The 22,151-nt window shown below is 39.4% G+C and overlaps 1 protein-coding gene across 7 annotated transcripts in view; it reads left to right on the top strand.

The window, feature by feature from the left end:
• The first annotated feature begins 1,921 nt into the window (after positions 1–1,921).
• NUMB (NUMB endocytic adaptor protein) overlaps positions 1,922–22,151 on the top strand; it is a 92,868-nt gene continuing 72,638 nt past the window's right edge. For 4 of the 7 annotated variants that reach the window (XM_048484185.1, XM_048484183.1, XM_048484184.1 and 1 more), the window contains exon 1: positions 2,081–2,277. The gene's annotated coding sequence lies outside the window, so the exon portion shown is untranslated. The other 3 variants (XM_048484180.1, XM_048484182.1, XM_048484181.1) reach the window with 3 other exon arrangements.

The raw sequence follows: 22,151 nt of genomic DNA, 5'->3' as shown, positions 1-22,151 counted from the left end.
TTTGCAATTATTTTCTTTTCAGGGAAAACAATTTATTTTCATGGAAAAGCTAACCCATCTTGTTTCCTCAGGTTCCATACTTTGGTCCAGATCCTTGTTCATGCTGACAACTGCTCTTCCTTCATTTACCTTCTCCATTTTTATTCTAAACTGGACCTCAAATGTTTTGAATTTTACCCACAGTGGAATCCTAAGGAAAGTTACTCCAGTCTAAGTCCAATAATTTTAGTAGGGTTGCATTGTAAGGGTGTTACCTTAGAATGCTTGATGGTGACTCTTGACAGAACAAGTGCTTACATGATTTTCATATACTCTTGTTTCTGGGGATGTCTTTGGAAGAGACGCTTGCCCTACTGCTATATCCAATCAAACACTGTATTGCAGAAGCATTCTGCATTTCATGCTGAACCTGAGGCTAGTTGTATGTACTAAGAATTCCAACAAAAGGGTTTCAATTAGTGGTTTGCAGAGCTATTTCCACAGATACTGAGCCTTCAGACGTAATCATACTATCTTGTGGTTTTGCCTTCGTTAACCCCACCCACAGTCAGTTATAAGCCTTTTGGAAAATATTTAAAGAATCCTTCAGCAAAAGTCACACAGAGGCTTAAACAGAGAGATGATCGATTCAAGGGAAGCATTGCTGAGGTCTTTAAACAGCTTTTACTCATACATGTTCTATATATGAACCAGAGCATACAGAAATTACTTTACAGGATCACAGTTCCACCTGGTCCAGCATTTTTTCCCTAGTACCATCACAGGCAAGGTACTGATATACTTGTCACTTTTACTGTTGTGAGATAAGTTGTTTGTACAATACCACACAATCCTCTCTTACCCTTCCTTTCTATTTATGCTTACTGTACCCTCAAAATCCATAGTTACTCATACAAAATGAGTATGTCAAAACTACTTAGGACTGTGTCAAATATAGATTGTTTTAAAAACTGAGCCTGCGGTAACGAAAACGTTCCTTTGTACCATGCTCTAGTCTGCCAATTGAAAGAATAACATAGAAAAAATGTTTCCAAGTGGAAAACTGCTAAGTGAATTTCAGTTAACTATTTCAGTTTATCGGTAAAATGGTAATTTAGTAAAATTAGTAAAACCTCTTAATCAATTAGGGATACTGCAGAGTACATTACTGAAGAATTTAGGGCAATTTTACTCTTCTGTGCCAAATGTGCTTAAATAATCTAAACAGCCAAATTCAGGTTTTCGGGGGAGAAAAATAATTATTACATTGAGTCTAACGTTGTAAGACAAGTTGTAGGGCCTGTTCAGGTAAGCCATCAGACAAGTTGCATGATGGTCACAGCCAGGGTCAGGAAGCTGCATAGTGGCATTTGCTGGGCAAGGTATGCAGCAGTGGACACTGAGCCTAGTTCCAACGATTATGTGAGGGCAGTTAGCAGGCAAGTCACAGGGCAGCTACTACTGCCCCAGTCAGATGATGGCCATTGCAGTGACAGGAGAGCAGAGCGACTCTTCCCTCCATTAGGACGTCACGGCCCTGTGTATGGCCCTTTGATCCTCTCAGCTCACAGGTGGTGGTAATTATATATACGATATTTGCTAATCTTCCTAAAATGGGATTGGATTTATCTTTTTTTTAAAAGTCCAGATGCCTAAACCCAGACAAGACGCACCCCGTCTCAGTAAAAGGTTAGTCCCAGGTCAGGCACTACTCTATAATAGTAGCCCTCCCTCCTGTGCAACCAAACCCAGCCGATTTAGACGCATCTATGTACCTATGTAACGGGAGGCGGAGATGTCTCCACGACTGACGTCCGCTTTGACCTATCGTAGGCGCCCACTTTTACAGTTTGAACCAATAAAAAAAAATAAGGAAAGTAGGGGGGGGGGCGATAAAGCGCTAGAGTAGATTAAAATATTCGGCAGACGAAAGGCGGAGTTAAGCGGTTGATAGACTGCGACGCCCGCCAATAACTAATGAGCAACTTCTGATGAAGTGACCAATGTGCTGTGAGCGTAGAGGTTGGGAAGGAGGCGGGAATTGTTGTCAGGGAACGGGAAGGAGGCGCTGAAGGGAGGAGGCTGCGGGTAGCAGGTGAGGAGGACGAGTGGTCGGGCCCGGGAAGCTGGCTGGGGTGGGGCTCGGCCCGTTGAATGGGGGACGACGGCGGCGGCTGCAGGCCAAAAGCGCGGTTTGTTTCCTCTCCGTTGAGCCCCCTTCGGGAAAAGGCCCGAACTGCGGTGCGTGTGGAGGAGGAGGAGGAGGAGGGGGGCCTCATCGCCTCGGAAGCCGCGAGAGTGAGTCTCTGAAGGGGGAGGAAGGGGGTGGGCGGCTGAACTCCGGGAGATCCGTCGTGCGAGACAGGGAGGGACGTGGAGGGTTTGCGGGGGGAGGCGGGTGTTGAGGCACAGCGCCAGGGGCAGCGCCGGTGCGGGGTTGCCTTGCGGAGAAGAAGCGGGGGGTTTGGCGGGGTCTGAGCCCCGGGGTGGCTGGAGGGGTGGTCGAGGCTGCGGGGCAAGTGCGGCTGGAGAAGAGGTGAGGAGGGGGTGGCGGTCGAGGATGAGGCGCGGCTGCCCTCTTTGAGGAAGCGGCTCCTGTTCTTGTGCTGCCTTCCGAAAGTTGAGAACCCGGCGGCGGGCTGAACCCCGGGATGAACCTGGGCAAGGAGCCAGTGGCGGAGGAATGCAGGAAGATCAGGAGTCCTCTTCAGAAGGCGAGAGGTGTGGAAGGAGCAGGAGGCAGATATGCAGGAAGTGGCCAGGAGGGCGAGGCGTCTGGGAGAAGTTCCTCGCCGAAGGTACCACGCTGTTTGAGAAGGGGGAATCTCGGCTGGGAGACGGCCCATTTCCTGGCTTCAGGCGTGCCAGAGAATTGCGCTCTCTTCTAGGCCCCGGTTCCCCCCTCAGTCGAGGCATTTCTAACTGCATGTAAACAATTGGCCTCCTTTCCTTAGAGCTGCCCTATATTTTATTCTATTTCAGTCCTACTTGTTTGAATGAATCCTTTTGCTGAGTGTTTACTTTAGGGCCGCAGGGTGGTGGAAAAGTGGAGGATTGGCGTGCAAATGGAGATGAGAGTGGTTGTACCTTGCATGTGTCAGTGCTGCGCTTTATATGAAATAGATTCGATGTATGATGGGACTAAGTTAACGTGATTTAATTTCAAAGCGTTTCCATGGGTGAGGTGGTGGTTTTGTCAACATGATGATTGTGTCATTCAAGGGAGAACATCTCTTGCTTTGTGGCTTTCCATTGGGGGAGGGACATAAAACAAACGAATGGGTTTTTCTATGGGTGGCTTTATGTTTCTAAAGCAAAATGCAATTGCTGTTCAACTGTATGACTTGATTCCATGAGTGAGTGAAATTGCATATAGCTAGAAATCACTGAATATACTTATGACTCATCAGATGCTAAAAATGTTGAAGGCTAAATGGACTGTGTGAAAGGGGTTTAATGAATTTACATATAATCGCTCCTTTGACAACCGTCTGGTACCATGTTTTGCAACAGTGCTTATACATAACTCCTTAATCTCCAATATTTATGTAATCTGTTTGTTATTAATATTTTTATTAAGCTATAGAAGATATTTTGGTAGAATTTATTATGTTTAGGGGGTTAGTGTTCATGTCTTTCAAGTCTTCTCCCCCACCAGCGGTTAATTCATCCTGCCATCGTGGTGCCTTTTACCAAGAGTTGCTGTCCATATGCAGTAAGCTATTTGTTGTAAACATTTTTGGATTCACTAAATTGTGTACTTGAGTTTTCAGCTCGAAACACTGCTGTGGAGTTGGAGCTGTAAGCTAAACCACTACAGGGGCATTTGTTTCTGGTTAGTGTCTGCTGCAGCAGTGTACATGTTCAACACATTTTTGGCTTCCCTAATCCTTGATTGTTGAGGGTCAGTCTGTTAAGGCCATCTGCTATTTAATATGTTTGACATATAAAAATAGTGCTGATTGGTACTGTTTTTTTCCACTGGATTGTTAGAAGTGTTGTTTTTCCATTTCTTCACTTCTTGGCTATTCTTCATGGAAATGCTAAACTGATGACATCACAGTCATGTGGGCAAAATACAAACAAATTGAATAGAGGAAGGATGTATAATCATTACCCTTGTCTCTTATCAAATGGTGAGGCAGGATTCCTTAGTGTGAAACAAAGTACAGAATGTGTGGGATGAAAAGAGGTTAAGTCCTAGCTTTGCCACACAAAAGTTTTGTACAAACAATAACAAAACTTCAGCAGGTAGTATAGTGAGCACTTCTGTTAGTGAAACAAGAGCTGGTTGACATAAATCATTTATACTCTTAAGAGAAAATATTCAGTAATTGGAAAATATGGCGTTACTGTGATGTTGATTATCTTTCATTGAAGTAGGAGTCAATTAAGAGAAATGTATTATATGTACCATTTAGATAATTATCCTAAACAGACCTACTTCCAGTGCAATTCTATACAGAGTTACTCTAGTCTGTTGAAATGAATGGGTTTAGACTGGAATAACTCTCCTTGGGACTGTTTGTTTGACTCCTACTTAGTAGGTATTTTTTGGTTATCCTAAGCAGGCCTACTTAGAATTCTACTTAGGTATATTTAATGGGCCTACTCTGAGGAAAATGTTCTTAGGATTGTAGTTAGTTACCTTGGAGAATGTGTTGGTATAAGTGACTTCCAGGTATGTTATGTGACAATGTAATATTGAAATGCAAAATGCATTTAACTTTAAACGAGGATCTTTTATAACCTGTGTTAAGCTCTAATTTCAGAAAATGGCTTGTTCTAACCTTGCATATGAGTCTGCAGAAGTTACTAGACTCCATTCCTAAGTACAGTTGTGTTTGTAACTCTAAATAATCAACGTAAATAAAATAATAGTTTTTTTATGTGATCTACATTTAGGTTCTTCAGAGTACATTTATCAAGTAGATGCCTTTGAAAAAGACAGAATAGTATTGGAAAGGTTTTCTCTAGTTTATGTATGAGCTCAAAGTTGCCTTACTGTGAGTATGCCTTTATTTTCAGTGTAGGTATTAAAATTGGCCTTTAAAATGAAAAAATAAAAAAGTTTATTCTTAATTAAAAAGTTAGCTTATGCATGGATTGGAAGGTCATATATGATTGCTGTAAAGAAATATGGGTGAAATTTTATATTAATCTTAACTAATAAGTCATTAAAGGTGATATAATTATAAAAAAATAATGTTTAGGAATTGCTTTGAAGGCTTTCATATCAGAAAAATTTGACAAACCAGTTATGTGTTTGAACCAGGTAAAGCTAAGAAGAGATTTTTGCATAAAAAAGTAAGACTTTTAATGAAGGAATGCATATAACCATTCCATAACCAATTGGCAACTTACCTAAGCTGCAGTCCATTTCTCAAAAGTGTATAATCTGGAAGAAATATTTTACACCCCTCAAGAATGAATTAACTGTATTGTCGAAGGCTTTCACGGCTGGAATCACTGGAGTGCTGTGTGGTTTCTGGGCTGTATGGCTGTGTTCTAGCAGCATTCTCTCCTGACGTTTTGCCTGTGGCTGGCATCTTCAGAATGAATTTAATTCAGAAATGAATTAACTTTTTAAAATAATCTAGAAATGAATTAACTTTTTAAAACATTCTTGTCAAGTTGACTGAAGACAGTTCTTGCTTGTGAAAGGGCAAGTGGTTATTTGCCACCATTGTTTAACCTAGTTCATGATCACCAGTGAGTAACTACTGATAACTTCTTCAAAGCACAGATTTCTTTTCTCTTGTAATATATAGTGTTGGATTATATGACATGTTGTATGCAGTCTCCTTAGTTTTGTTGATAAAGCAGTGTAGCTAAAAATTGGGTTCCATGGTATTTTGCTAGATGGCTTATATACCCATGGACTAGTCAGAAGCTCTGTATCTAAAGTGACTGTTAAGTTTGAAGTTACAGCATTCATACCACAACTATAAAAATATTTTCCAATGTATCATAAAATGTTTCAATTAAATCCAGAGACTTCTTGGAAAATCTTGGCTATGGATCATTATTTCCAAACCAGTAAAGTAGACTTCAGCAATCCAAATATTCATTAGCAAAATACTTTGAACATGGATGAAAGGGTACCATTTCTTAACAATGTAGTTCTTGGAAGAGCAATGTTATGATTTTTGGATAAAAATTTATCTAAAAACTTGTCTGTTGATGAATTGAACTCTTGCTCACACACTTGGGAGGGCCTTTCAGTAAGCTGTAAATGAATGTACTGATGGAAGTGCCAGGATTCTGGAAATTAACGTGCTATAATGCTAAACTCTCTGTGTGTTTTTTTCCTGGTGCTATGTTAGTACATATCTGCTGTCTGTAGATTGTGTCTTGACAGTATGCTACTTGTGTGTGGTTGAGAGAATGGAGGAGGAGGCTATAACAAAATGTCTCTCTGTGTATTTCCATGTCTGAGATGGCATTACTTAGGAAGTCTGATGAAGAGCTTGCTATTGAATTGTAGGTCCTGTACTTCTCAGTATAGCTCCTGGCGTAAAAGGCCAAACTGCACCGTACAGTTTTGGGTGAGTCAGCTACAGGTTCACCAGATCCAACTTACTTTCCCACAGCCACTTAGCAACTCCGGGAATATCACTTTAAAAAACCAGAGGGAACCCTTTGATAATATTAAATTGACATTTATGTTAAAAACATTAGAATATTTGAAATGTGGACCTAAATTCTTAGACTGAATACAGAGAACATACACCAGACATCAGCGAGAATATTAATCAATGGCATTTTGACAAAAGAAGTTCAAATGGAGAAGGGAACAAGACAAGGGTGTTATTTTATTTTAGTTTTGGAACTTTTGGCGACAAAGATCAGACAAGAGGAAAGAATTGTGGGTTTAAAAATAGAAGATTTAAGATGATGAGTTATTCAGATGATGTCATTTTGACGATAAGTAATCCTCAATCTTCAATAAAATATTTGATGGATTGAATAGAATTATGTGGATATTTTACAGGATGTAATCATCAGAAAACAAAATTTTTTACAGGATTCCTAACAAAACAAGAAATAATGTATGTTGGAATCATCCGGCTGTAACTGGCTATGATGTTCATACCGATACAATTAAATGTTTAGGAATCAATATGAACAGACAAAACAATAATTTGTTTAAAGGTAATTATGGAACAACCTGGAAAAAATACAGGAAGATCTACAAAGATGTGCCAAATGTAAATTATCCTGGTTAGGAAAAATTGGCAGTATTAAAATGAATGTCTTGCCCAATTTGAACTTTTTGTTTCAAATGTTGCCTATACATATATAAGAAAAAAACTTTATTAATATGGCAAGTACATATTAACAAATTTATTTGGAGTGACAGAAGACCAAGAATATGATTCAAAGTTTTGCAAGGTAAAAAAAAGAGGTCTAGCTGTACCCAATATCAAATTATACTATCAAGCAGCAGGACTTGTGTGGATTTCTGATTTTATACAAAACCTGTTTCAGAGACTTAAAAAGTTAGAAACAGCAGCTCTACCAATGGGTACTTACTTATTGGGATAGAAAGCTGATCGAAAGACACAGTTAACTAGAAAAGACTTCCATGTAATAAAAGAACTTATTGAAATCTGGAAAAAAACTTAGGTATGACTCAGTCCTCTGACTTCACCTTTAAAATCTTCCCTAGAAGTTCATTGTGATAAAGAAACACAGAAGAACAATGATAATATATGGAAATGATCAATAAGCAAGGGAAAATTAAAGCTTGGCAAGAGATGGAGGGCAAGAAATACAACTGGTATATTTTCAGTTGACGTTTAGACTCAGAAGAGAATTAAAACAACTATATTATGTGAAATTTCAAACTTTGAAAAAGAGATTACATTCCAGAAACAACAACTGATGGGAAGAATTTATAAGACCTTGCTGAAACATGAAACAGAAATGGAACAGGATTAAAGTCTGCATGATGAAATGGATGCAAAATTTTAAAGAGGTAACTTTTCAGAAGTGGGAAACATAGTCCAAGAATATTAAACTTACTGCATTCCAACTGTTAAAAAAATTGGCATAAAATGTTATATATGGTATATAACTCCAGAAGTTATTAAGAAGATTAGTAAACATAGTGATGGTCCTTGTTGGAAATGTTGAGAAGAGGTTGGGTCTTTCACACATGGTGGATGTAAAAAAAAACCTATTGTATTGACTATTGAATAGTATTGTATAAATAGAAGCACATATGAAAATGCAAAAAATACTTAAAATGTCCTTTCATTGCTAAAACTACGCTCATGGGTATTTTCCCTGAAAACCCTCCAAAGAAGCTTAATGACTGTGTTGGCGCTTGTTAACAGCTGCAAGGGGTAGTTGCATCCCGATTGAAAACTGAAAGAGATCTTAACACAGAACTTGGGAAGATAAAGTTCGAGAATATGCTACAGTGGCCAAACTAACAAATCTTGTAAACAGATGGTCAAAACAAGAGTTTGATGAGAATGTGGAACTGTATTTTTTATATGAGGCTGAATCGATTGTGCAAGAATAATAGTAAGATTATTAATTTGTTATTAAGATATAAATAACTGCTTACTAGATATTCATTGTTGTTTTGGAACTAAAGGTTAGAAGGTAACGACTTTTGAAACTAATGTTCTCTAAATAATATTAGTTTGGTAATGCTAAGATCCAACAGCTAATATACAGGTACTGTTTACAGGTACTGTATTTTCTTTTCCCTCTTTCTATATTTTCTTATCTGTTTTAGAACTATATTTGAGAAAATTAATAAAAATATTATAAAAAAGAACAGTGGGAACCAAATTTGGCTTGGAACTCCAGCACAGGTGGAAGAGAGCTTCTGCCCTCTCCCCATCATTTTCTGGTGTCAAAATGGCCACGCGGGGAGGTGGGGAATTGCACATTAGAAAATGTTTGTACTCAACTGACAATAATAAGTTGTGTAGTTTGGCTGTCAACCAGGTAACATGTTAGAGGCTTGAATGGATCCTGGTTGTTCCCGGTACTGGTCTATTGTATTCAATTTGCTCATCCCTTCCCCCTTTTAACAAGAAGAGAGGACAGATGGCAGAGAAGTTACCCAAATTAGAGCAAAATTGAGGTGGGTTACCCTAAAGAGTTATCTATTCCCCATCCCCTGATCATCTGAAGTCATAGAATATCAGGGAAATTGAGGGAAATTATTGTTCTTTCAGCCAGAGTTCAGAAAAGAGGATTCCCACATTTTTCAAGACCAGGAAAAGCAGACATTCCTCAGTTCTTTAGCACGTTTGTGTAGAAATGCTTGTTTATAATCAGTGCCAAGTGTTGCACCAAACCCCTTTGCTTAATTGTAATTGGTTGATTTTGTTCTAAACTGTAGGATTAGTGTTATAAAGCAGGTAGCATCTGATCATGTGTATATATGCAATTAGAATTAGATCTTCAAATGTGATTGTTGCTAGCCATGATTACATAAACAGCAAAGATTTGGGTGACTACTATTTTATTTGTACATTTTAAAAAACAGTTTAGTAATTGAGGAAGCTGTGGAAACTAGTTGGGCTGAAATGTCATGGCAAGCCAAGGTTGGTTCATTACAGTCATTAATTGATTATGAATTCTCCTTGCACTCCGGGTGTGACTGAAAAATTATGAAATGTTTCAGGTTGCTGTGATTTCTTAGTGCTGGGATTTTTAAGAATTGGAGGTTGTTTCCTCCCCTTGCCAAACTGGGACTCTAAGTCCTGACTTCATCCTTGATTAGAATTCTGGTTTGCATTTGTGTGTGGGGAAGCACATTAAGTTGTTTGCATTTGGACTTTACAGTGAAGTAGCCGTTGAAACTGAGGTTTCCTAAACCTGTAAGCTATCAATTATGGACAAACCTTTTCTTTTGACTTGAATTGCAGCCATAAGTGCCTTTGAAGACTTGGATCAGAAATCATCTAAATTTAAGTGCTGCTTGAATACATGACCAGTAGCTCACAGATAAATGTCTTGGATGAATGTGTGTGACAAAAATAGGTTACAGACTGGCTTGAGCCTTCTACCAGTCTGGTGGAAGGTAAGAAGAAACTTACTGGTAATTATGATTTGTTCTCCTCAGTGCTTTTAATTCCTTTATGAAGCATCTGCCAACTGGTTCAACAATTGTTGTTTGTCGTATAAATAGTAGAGGAAGCATTGAAATATAGTAGATGTTGAAAGATGAATTCAGAAGGTTTGGGCAGCCCCATCCACAAGCTGGACGTCCAGCCATGACTGCCCCTCAAAAGCCTTCCTGGCAGCACAGGGAGGCTAGAAAACAGCTTAAATCTGGATCACGGCCTGGCCACAGATCACGACCTGGCCACGGTCTGGCCTGGATCACGGCCTGGCCTATCCCTGTCCCATCCCTGCTACGTTGCCAGTGGTGCTGGAATGCTGGCACTGTGTTCCAGCGCTGGGGAGGTGACAACTGCAGGCTGGTGGGATTGTCCCTCCACTGGGAAGGACAAATCTGATGGTTCAGCCAGTGCGCCAGTCCCAGAAGCAGATTCGCAAACCCTCCTCTTTTGGTGGGCTCTTAGCTATGGAAACTTCTTCTTTCTTTCAGTCATAGTAGTTAGTATTGAGCAATAAGGGGATAGCTTTACTGAAAAATAGTCTCATATTAGAATTTGAAGGTGTGCTGCTTAACTTATGCTTCCTGGTTTTTGACTGTTTGAAATTGTCCTCTAAGATGGGTTTTTTTCTGGAATGCTAAATAAGCCTCTTTTTTGGATGACAATTCAGTTGCAAACTGATCACAAGCCTAAGCATAATTAGGTTGAAATGCTTAGTGCATTATTATTTTTGTTAAATTAGTTAAAACTATCAGGCTAGGGGTGTGTGGCTTGCCTGTCTGTTTTAGCCATGCCATATTTTACTTCCTGAGTCTGTTTTGTTCATGGGAGCGTCTGGGTCCAGATGGCAAATATTATGCACTGACTTTTTCTCTCACTATTGGCCTCTACTCTGCCATCCCATTCACCCAATCATGCCCAAACAATGGGGGAAATATTGAGAAAGATGAAGATTTTGAGTTGTTTTGGTTCCATTGGGCAAGGGAGAAAGCATGTTGAATGACTTGCCTAATACTATGACCTTGATTATTTTGCAAAATGCTGGTGTTCTTGCAGCGCTGGCTGGGAACTGTAGTTTGATCCTGTAATTTGTGAGCATGCACTATCAATAAATGTCACCAACTAATGAAAGCCTCCAGCTGTGCATCTGCAGAAGCAGTGCATACATTCTAAAAAACTGATTCTTAATGACACATGGGTCTGTAATAACCCGTGAGCACCCCAGTAAGTTAAGCACACATCACACTCAGATACTGAATACAGCCCCATCAAAGATGGGGAACTGTGTGAACTGCTGATTGTTTTGAATTTCAAACAAATCATTGAGGCAGTTGCATAAGGTTAAGCAGCAAATTGACACTGTGAACAAGGTTTTCAAATGGCTATTTTCCCCCATGGCATAAAAATAGAGTTCCTACCTTTGCTTTGTAGGAAAAGTAGCTTGGAAGTAGTTTCATTAGACAACAGGCAGGAAGGAAGGCAATTGCCTCCTCCTTTGCTGCTGTTTCAATTCCAGCCACTGAAACTGCTTTTCAGTTACACAAAACCATTTTTCAGGGGGAAAAAACAGTTTGAGCCTAGTATTTCTTCCTAATGTCTCTTTAAGTTCATCCATGTTTTAGCCAAAAAGTTAACGTTCTGCCCAGTCATCTGAAATCTCACTGAAATGTAGTAAAACACCAGTTTTCTTAAACTTTATTTGTGAGAGGTTTAAAGTTGGGTCTTTTAGAGGTACCATTTTATGGTAAATTTCATACATGAACAATGGTAAATGTCATTCTGCAGGATTAATTTTTATAACTTGAAACTCTTTAGACTTTGCCCTTAACCAAATAGCTTGTCAACTGAAAACCTTGCGGAGGAATCTTTGCTGGCTTGGCTTCTTGCTGAGTCTCTTTTGTTTGGAAAGAGCTGGGCCAAGTTGTCTAGAGAATCACTAAATCATTGGGTTCTTCCCCCTCATGCTAACATAGCTGGTATGTTTTTGGCTTCAATTTTTGTAATTCTTTGCCTGGAGAATGTAAGCTTCTTGGTAGGAAAGTGTTTTGGTTGCTTTGCACTGCTAGTTTGCATAGTTAAATCTGCTGTCATCCTCACAATAATGAGGAGATGTATTGATGGACAGTTGATATTAAATGTATTGTATTTTTGGATGGGTTTTCTGGCTTCAGTGGCAATTTTTCTACCAGATAGTCTAAATTGGTTCCAGATGTAGCCTTCTTCAGGAATAGAGGCTTACCGTTTGAAATCCTGTTTTCTCATAAATTCCACTGAGTTCATTGGGAACAGTGAATTCCAAGATGGAGCTAACTTTTCATATATTTGATTGGATATAATTTGGATATATATTGGATATAAGGTTGTGGTCTGTAACATTTGTATTACTTTAAAATATTATACCTAGTATGCTTTCTTGATTTCCTTCAGTAAGGGATCCATATATTTGAAATGCAAATCCTGCTTTGTTTTCTTAGGAATTATTGCTGTTCCAAACCTGCTGTAAAAACAAAAGTAAAACGTTTGTAAAAAGCCAAAGCACAAACTTTACTGTTTTCTTAGTTAAAAAACTTTGCTAATTAAGACTGCATTTTTCTGTGTCCCCTAATAGGGTAGTACAGTGATGGTGAACCTTTTCGAGACCGAGTGCCCAAACTGCAACCCAAAACCCACTTATTTATCGCAAAGTGCCAACACGGCAATTTAACCTGAATACCGAGGTTTTAGTATAGAAAAAATGGTTGGCTCCGAGGCGTGCGTTACTTAGGAGTAAGCTTGGTGGTAGTCGGTGGGTTTGCTTTGAAGCAACTGTACAACGCTTTGAACAGGTGAATCACAACCCAAGGATGGTTTACTCAGAAGCAAGCCCCATTGCCAGCAACCGAGCTTACTCCCAGGTAAAGGATCATGCTTTAGTTCTTCCCATGAAAATCAGAAGGGTTTAATAGCGCTTAACAGGGTTACCTACACTGCTTCCCCAAAACTAGATCTTAGGTTTAATGCTAATAATTTCCCTGAAATAATTACACTATTATCACATGACGAACTCTGTGCACGTGTGCCCACAGAGAGGGCTCTGAGTGCCACCTCTGGCACCTGTGCCATAGGTTCGCCACCACTGGGGTAGTAATTCTAAACCAGGATGGTCATAGACTATTTCTCAAGAAACCTGTTCACTGAATTACTAAACATGTATGTAGGTTTTACACAGCAAATTATCTTTAGCACAATTTGCAAAACTTTTGTATCAATCCTATTTAGATACAAGAGGCAGTCTGAATGTAATAATTATTTATAATACTGGCCTTTTTAAAAAATTAAAATTTCCTCCTTAGATGATTAATTCTCTATTAACACAGTTGATTTATGATGTAATTGAAACTATTGAAAAGTTGGTGGTCTCTTGTCATTAGTTCTATTTTCTTCATACAAGTTTTTCAGTAAATCCCCTAATGTAATTAAGCCAAAACTTTTCACATGTGGAAATATTGCCCAAGACAGTTGGCATCTTTTTCATTATTAGAAAAATGACCTCAAAGATGACATTGGACTTCATACTGGCCTTTTTTGCCACAGTGAGTGATAGTTACTGAGATTTCCTGATACTTTTAGGCCTTTTTGAAAACACAGAAATCTTTTTAATAGTCCATAGTTGACAGGTAATGTTTTATTTCTAATTACACAACAGTTGCATTTGTGATTGTTTTGTTCAGGGATCCCCAGTGTTGGTGCCTATGGTCATTATGGTGCCCTCCAACACCTTTTCTGGTCCTCACCAACTTTTTTTGGACACTGAATAAACTTGGGGTGGGTCCTGATCTGATTAGCACACAGTGTTGGGTGTTATCTCTTACACTCTTCTTTCCCAGTCTGCTTTTAAGATTATGCCTCTTGTTTCCTGTACTTGGACTTCCGCTCTGTGTTTGGCTTCACTTCTTACAGCAACCATATTTTTAAAAAATTTAATTAATTTTCAGAATTTTTAAATACAAACTATACAATCAAAAAGCAAAAAAGTAGTTCTTTCTAGTAGAGGCAGGTTCAGTTATGCAAAATAACTAAATACAGAGAAATTCGTTAGGCAAATCAAGCATTTCTTAGCATAGAGTTTGAGTTTATCTGCATGGGATTTATGTATATGTCTAAATGTTCTGTATATATCAAAGTTCCAAATTGTGAATAGGGTTTGGACTGGAATATTGTTACACATTGAGAAATTCATGGACTTTGATGCTGATTTGGAACTTTGTTATATAATTAGAAATTCTCAGGGACTGTGATGCATATAGGACTTAAATTCCCAAGAAAGGTGTGCATTGTAATATTAGGATACACATTAACAGCTGTCTGTGTTTATAGTCTTTGTAGTTTGTTATATGTTTCTGTAAATTTGTATAATAGAGCACTTGCACTTTTCCCCTGTGCATAGTTTGTGTATGTTACAAGTTTGGTTGGCCCATGGGCATAGTGTATTTTGGTATTCTATAGTTCATCACATTGCCCATATACTATATTATGGCAATGTGAGAACCACTGTCTGAGCTACTGCGAGGGGTATCTCTCAAGTTCCAGACAGTTAAAGTGCTGTTCCTAGGCACAATTACATCAATAAGAAGAAGAAGAGTTTGGATTTATATCCCCCCTTTCTCTCCTGCAGGAGACTCAAAGGGGCTTACAATCTCCTTGCCCTTCCCCCCTGGTAGTAGAGAAATAGTTTGTGAAACTATTACTGTTCCCTCCCCCCCTTTCTGTTTCTTGTATGTTACCTGTTAACATAAACAGTTTAAATTTTGTCCTCCTAAGCAAGTTGTTTCAGAAAGTTGGGATGGAGGAAGGCTGAAGGCTCTTCAGGAGCTGCAGAAGCCTCCGAACTGAAGAAGGCAAGAACTCCCTTCCCCTTGGGGTTGGGAAGAGCAATTTAGCTCCTGTCTCTTAGGAGTACCTCCTAGGAAAAGGAGTACTCAAACATGCCACCTATGTGCTCCTTTTCTCAAACAAAAAGAACCTTCATGGTAAGTCTAGTGTGCCTCTCTCTTTCTGGTAGAGGTGAATAATAAACTTTCATGTCAGCAGCAGTTCATTGGAAGTATCAGGACTTCTGCCCTTTGGACCTTATATCTCTTACGCTGTTCACTCCGGTTGATTTACTACTGGCTTTCAAAGTTCTTTTGAAGCACGAGAGGAGGGCAGTGTACTTTCAAGATCATGTAGTTTTAAATTACTACAGTAGCATGTTATCTGTAACAGGGGAATACACAATATCTGAAGGCAAAAATGCAGCTCTTTCTAAATTGTGTTCTTAACAAGATCAGACTGGGGGTTGAATTGACTGCCAACCTCCATAGATAAAAGTGATCTCTGTCATCAGTGTTACTTTTCATCTCCCCCTCCTGCTACAGTATGAAATGCTCTATTCTGTTCTGGGGGCCCCCTGGGAGCAGCATGAGTGGGGAATTGCAGGAAACCCCCCCCCCCGCCCCATACACACACATACTTCTGTTCCTGGAAATCCCTCATGGGATTCAACTCCAGGTATTTTTGCAATCTTAGCTATGACAGGTTCATGCCTTGGTGCTGTCCTTTGAAATGTAATATTTTTTAAAAAGTTTCTTAGCCTGGGTTGAGAGACAGCCTTCAAGTTCATCTAACTGTTATGTTGTACATTTTTTCTTCTTCCACCCAATGTGGATACGTTTCTGGAATCTAAACTGTGTATGTGTAGCAAGATCTTGATGAAATTAGCCACCTCTAGGAACATCCTTGAATTTGAAGTGACTGGTGGTAAAAAGGCAAAGCTATTAGTTACCCTGCAGATCAGCCTGTGCAGTATATCACAAATCGTGGCAGAAAAATACCAGGCAATTCAAAGAAGAATGTATAAAACAGTTTAATGTGGATAAAGCAAAAAAAAAAATACCCACCCACCCCGCCCTGCTTCTTTGAATTCACTGTAGCTCTGCGAGTTTGTTGAGAGTTTCTCCTTCTTTAGTAATCATGATCTACAGGAAGGTCATGAACATTGGTAGTTGTAAATAAAATAAAGACAGCATACAAAATATATAATACTTTTGGGAAAAGCGATAAATAACATGTTTTTTATTAGGACAGATAACAGCAAATCTCTTGTGAATTATACGAAAAAACCATATGAGACTGTCATTTATAAAAAGGGAATTAGCATGAGTGAAAGGATAGGGCCATTTGGAAAAGGGTGATTAAATGTTTTATTTGTGAGAATGAATTATGAACAATCTGCTGGGGAAAGGGGTTACGCTTAGCATTTCTGTAGAGCGTTCAGTGTTCAAGGTGCTTCCTAAACACTGTCCCTGTAGAAGTCCCGTTAGCTTGCCTAGTATCTGTCTATATACTAATGACGTGTTTTTCACCTCCTCCCATTGGCAGGTACCTAAATCTTCAGGCCACATGGATGATAAAACATTTGCCTGCAAACATGGGAAAAAAGGAAATGGGAGCTTTCAGGGAAGAGAAGAAAGAAATAGCTGGGGATGAGAAAATGACACCCCCACAAGACCTTGCTGGTGTCGTTCTTGTTCTCCTATTGCAGATGACAGCTAGGGTTGAGAGGGTATTTGGCTTCAGGACATCTAGTGAATTCATGACTAAAGTAAGAGTAGCACAAGGGATCTCCTGGATCACAGCTGTTAGGCTGCATCAGTTATCAATGCTACTATGAGAACTATGGATACATGGTATATTTACAGATGTTTTGACAGAATACTTCAACATTTTTGCTGGTAGAAACATATGTTGCAGTTGAAGCACTCAGGCCAAATTACCATTTAGTTCCAAGGACGCTAATATAATATGTTTGCTTTGATGTGTTAGTTGCTGTACAGAACATGGACGAACAATAATTTGTGCCCAAGAGTTTTCTTTTTAAAATTAAGAATTTTAATGATATTTTAAAAAATGGGTTGAAAGAACACTACACAAGTATTCATAATGCAAATAAGATGTGGGAGAAATAAGCAGATGGGGGAAAGGGATGGCAATTTACAGTTGCAGAATACAGAAACAACTATGGTTGATTAGGTCTTTTCAGAGGTTTAATTGAGCAGAATATATAGATTCAAAACGTCTGGATTGTAGTAACTGGATTATTTCAGATTGTTTCCAAACAATATATCTGTACTGTGTAGATATTTAGTTCTTTTGCAGTGTCTCAAGGTACTGTTCAGATAAGGGAGGATTAGGTTGCTGCCCATTTAACAAGTTATCTTATAAACTTCTGTAATTCCACCCTTTGTTCATCTAGTTCTATGTGGGAAAACAGTAGTTTGTTTTCTTGCTCCAGTTGTTTTGGCTGCCAGCAATAAGCAGAAGGTGCCTCCTCTGTATAGATAGAATAGGTGTTCTGGGACCAGGGATTGTGACGAAGGTAACAACTTGCACCTGTCATCCATTGAGAGATGAACTGGATTTAAGCAGTTTTATCCTAGTAGGCTTGAGTTACAAGATATTTCTAACATTCATGAAAGGAAGTGCCTATCTGCACATATGTTCAGCATTAGGACTGAGCTATAGGCGAACTCTGTGTAGAAAAAAAAAGTTGTGTATTACCAGTGTATTTCCTTGAACTGTTTCTTGCATTCTAGTACAATAGATTTAAATATTGAGTTATGTTTGTTCCTGTTAGTTTGGTATATCTTGATCTATATTCGGTTAGATGGGATATTCAGAGATATGAAGGAGTATACTTTGGTATAGTCAGGAAAGTAAGTCTTTTAGGTGGATCATTTTAAGCAGATACTTAGTATGTACTAGAGCTTGAGTAGTTTGGAATTTTATGTTGTACGCAATGAAATTGTGGAAGATGAAGTATTTTTGGAAGAATATCATTTCACTTTTGTCAATCCAGAATATTAAGCTGTGTATTCCTTCCCTTATAAAAAGTCTGTGAAAGGTGATTTTGATTAAACACAACCACATCTGGGGGTGAAAGGCCAGAAAAAAAATTGTGCCTCCATTTGTCTCAGATCTTCAACATGGTGCTTTTTGAAGATCACTTCACCAAGACTATTGGTCATTATTTACCATGGATGCTGTGAATGTAGAGTAGCTTGTTTTTCCAAGCAATAAGAAGCTTGGGTCAATCCTGTTTTTAGCAATGCTTTGTGTGCTGCTATTTCATGTGGCTGAAGGGTCCCTAAAGAGTTTTTGTTCTGCAGTAGAGTCGCAGGTGGTTGTGCAAGAGATAGGATCTACGTTACAATAGATATACCACATTTCAGTGAAAGTGCAGTGTCCTTCATGGCCTGGGTCCCATTGCCTGCAGTGTTACCTTTCTTTCTATTCTCTGCCACAGCAGCTTCAGTTGTCTGAACTGAGCCTTTTGCAGTTTTTTTCATAAAACTGTAAGATCAGCAATTGCCCACTCACATAAATTCTATGGTGGCCTGCCTGAGGAAGTCAGAAAGGCTCCAACAGTACTATTTTTCCACTGTCTGAGGGAGGGTATCTTGATATGAGTGCTTCCAATATGTCCATCAAGGAGGCAGGAATAAAATGCTTTCAGTCTTCTAGTTTCTTGGATGGAGGCACCCACTTCCTCAGTTCATTTCCTGCCTTGTTGAGGAGAGTAGGGTTTTGTAGGAGCTGCTCAGCAATGACCCTATAACTCAGCAGAAGGCAACCAATACTCCTGTTTTTATGCTTTTTTACCCGCATCATTTCATTTCTTTATAAATCAGTTCCTCCCTTTGGTTTACTCACCCCACCTCTTCTCAGAGTGGAGTGGCTGAAGTGATGGAGAATGCAGCAAACTTCACCAAAACCTTGGACAGCTTCATTTCCAAGGGGGGATAGAGATTCCCTTGTCCCAAAAACTGGAGGAAGGAACTGCTCCCTGATAATGGTCCGGCAGACACAGGCTCATTCCGCACAGCATATTTATAACAGGTTGCAATTGTTATAAATGAACTCGCAACAAATTCGTTTATAACTTTTGCAACTTGTGAAATTACTTTTGTTTGTAATACATGCTATGAAAAATAGATGACTTGGAGCAAGCTGCATTTCATCTTAACATACTCTGAAGTGATGATGGCTCATAAAGCTTATTTAAGTCCTTGAAATTTTGGCACCCTACTTTCTTACTATCATAAGTGGTCTGGCATGAATGAATGGTGAAGGTATCTGCAGAGCTCAGTTCAGAATTATAGCAGCTCAGCTGAAGCCCCACTCAAAGTCCGTCATTGGTATTGGTATGCACACTCCTTGTTTGAACTTATGAATCTGCCTTTTGTCAAACACCACTGGCCCACTTAACTGTATTGTCTTCTCTGACAGTTCTCCAGTTCATGTGTGGAGAAAGTCTTTCCTCAATACCTGCCTCTGTGTTTGCATGTCATACACTTTTCAGTTTTGGCAAGGGTTGAGCTTGAAGAAGTTGGTGCTACAGAAACAGATGTAGTCCTTTGCCATTTCCCTTTCTGGTGTGGTTAGACCTACAGTCTAACAGATTTTTTTTTCTGCTTCAGTTTCTAATGTGGGTATATTAAGCCAGTGATTCTGTTTAAACTAGTGAATCTGATTCAGAGCGTTATTGTTCATTGATAGAGCTCCTTCAACCCTCACCTTAGGATGGCTAGAAGAAGTGCTTCTGGGCCATGTGATGAGAGCCTTTACTACTGAATACTCACAGTAAATCTCTGTGTGCCCATAATTTGTACCATAAAGGCTTTTTGGTCACTGGACAAAACTCAATGCAAGTTGTAGCAAGGAATCTTTGTACTGTACACTTTCACCTATCAGTATGTCTTGGTGTTCAATTTCCACAATTTCCCCCATCCGTAACAGTCTTAGATCATCTCTCAAACAAGTGTCTGTGACTGCTGTCAACTTCGGCAATAAAGAAGCAAGGTAGTTGTGCATGAAGTAAGTATTACAAAGGGAAGGGTGTATGTAAGGACAGGATATTGCCCGTTATATGGTGTGGTGCAACAAGTGTATGGAGACATAAAGCTTCTAGAAAGAATGTGGAAGCCATGCATCTTCTGTTTCAGGAAGAAATTTAATTTCAGCGAGAAAGATAGGTTATAAAGTAAATATTTCAAAGTGTACTATTTTACTGTATTACTAATGAAGAATGTTTGCATGTCATACATTTTTCAGTTTTGGCAAGGTCAAGGGTTACAACTTTGTGTGGTGTCCCCAGGTGGTGGAACTGCTCTTTCCCTTTATCCTTAGTGGGGTTTCCTAGCACCCCGTCTTCCTTGGGGCCTCAAAAGTGAGGGAGGAGGTCTCATCAGCTGCCTCTCCCTTGTGATCCATACATTTTCCCAGCTGTGAGAACTGCTGTTCCATCACTTCCTCCTTGACTCCTTTCCCTTCCTTACTCTTACTGCCAATCTTTCCGTAGGTTTCCTATTGACAGAGCAGAATGGCATGGGGACTAATCCTCTAATATTTACAAACTAACATTCTACCCATTGATAGAACACCATTGTTCTCTTCTTGCCAATACAGAAAAAGGTCTTAGGGTTGCACTCACTCTCATACCTATACTTTTTATAGAAATAACAGGACTCACATGGACCTGGGCTGAATGTAGAATGTCATGGAAGGTACTTCAAAATTTATTATTTTGATTTCATTTTGTAAATTCAGAACGGTCCATTGGATACTCACCGTGAAGGACCCTTTTCCTCGTAGTTTAGGAGGACAAATTTCAGGCTATCATCAGGTGACACTCCTGATGATACCAGCCAGGTTTGGTGAAATTTGGTTCAGGTGGTGCCCCATTCCCCATTGTGTCCAATGGGAGCTAGTAGTAGATGGGGCTACATTTTGAGGGTCCATAACTTTGGACCCCTTGAGCCAAACTTCACTAAACCTGGGTGGTATCATCAGGATAATCTCTTGCTGATACCAGCCAGGTTTGGTGATGTATTACGAATTTAGATCTGTGGCTTAATCTATGGGTGTTCCTTAATCCCAGAGACAATGCTTTTGATATCATGCTAGAACCAAAACTGCACCCTTTCCATGGCCATCAGCCCATTTGCTGTTCATGGGTTCAATTCTGGACCGAAGGTGTGGAGGTACATAATTTCAATCCACATCAAAAATGTTGTATGATCACACTAACTACCTTTCTGCTTTACTGTCTCGCGATGTATGTTTAGCACCTGGCCCTGGAAGATGATTATTTTAATGTTGTGATTTACCCTAGCACTGCAAGTTCATGCACCTTGCTGTTGGTTCTCACTACTTTCAGTACAGAGTACTACCACTTGGCCCTTCAATGGTACCATGCAGCTTTACAAAATGAATGGCAACTATGGTAGTCTAGTTCATTTGTTAGGCAAAGCCTTATTTACAACTATCTTATTGTGGACAGATCTTGTATTGTCCTTCTTTTCTATCTCCACACGGTCTTCTGCCCTCTGTCTAGTCAGTGTTCCAAAATCACGTTCTTATCTGACTCATCAAATTCATGAGGCCATTCACAACTCCAGTCACACCTCTCTACCATCTGACAGGGCTTCTACTATCATCCAGGGCACTTTTAACTTTTTTCCATCTATCAATTTCATCAGTCTCCCCTCCACATTCATGGCCTTGTGAGCTCTATAGCCTCAACATCAGGTACTTCATGGCTGGCATGACTCTACATGCATCTCCTCCAACTAGGATTCAGCTGCTTCTTCATGGCCAGCATCATTGAGACACCATACTAGAGGTGTTCAGTTTGTAGTAAAATATCAAGTAACCCCCTTAACCACAGATGCCTCTGAGGATGGGGTTCCTCTATCAGCCTTTCCTGGATCCCCCAAGAAACTGATTTCACATCTGTGTGCAGCATTATTAGATGTTTGTTAACACCTAAAACCTGTATACCTACTCCCCCATCCACATGATAAACTAATGCAGCAGACCTCTGGAGTATTTTGCTGAGTAGTCTCCTTATGATATGGGCAAGTTCAGTTTTTATTATAAGCTAGAAAGTGGTTTGAACAAACTAGTGCTTATTAAAGAAATCTTGTTTGGCCTGTTGTGAAACTGAGAGGTCTGCATTGTTGTGCTGAATTGGTTTCATTATTGCAGTCATGGCAAGCCCAC

This window comes from Sphaerodactylus townsendi, linkage group LG02 (genome assembly GCF_021028975.2).
Source record: "Sphaerodactylus townsendi isolate TG3544 linkage group LG02, MPM_Stown_v2.3, whole genome shotgun sequence".
In the NCBI taxonomy this organism is placed as follows: Eukaryota; Metazoa; Chordata; class Lepidosauria; order Squamata; family Sphaerodactylidae; genus Sphaerodactylus; species Sphaerodactylus townsendi.
The sequence above is the reverse complement of the archived record's forward strand: the minus strand, read 5'-3'. Positions and strand labels throughout refer to the sequence as shown.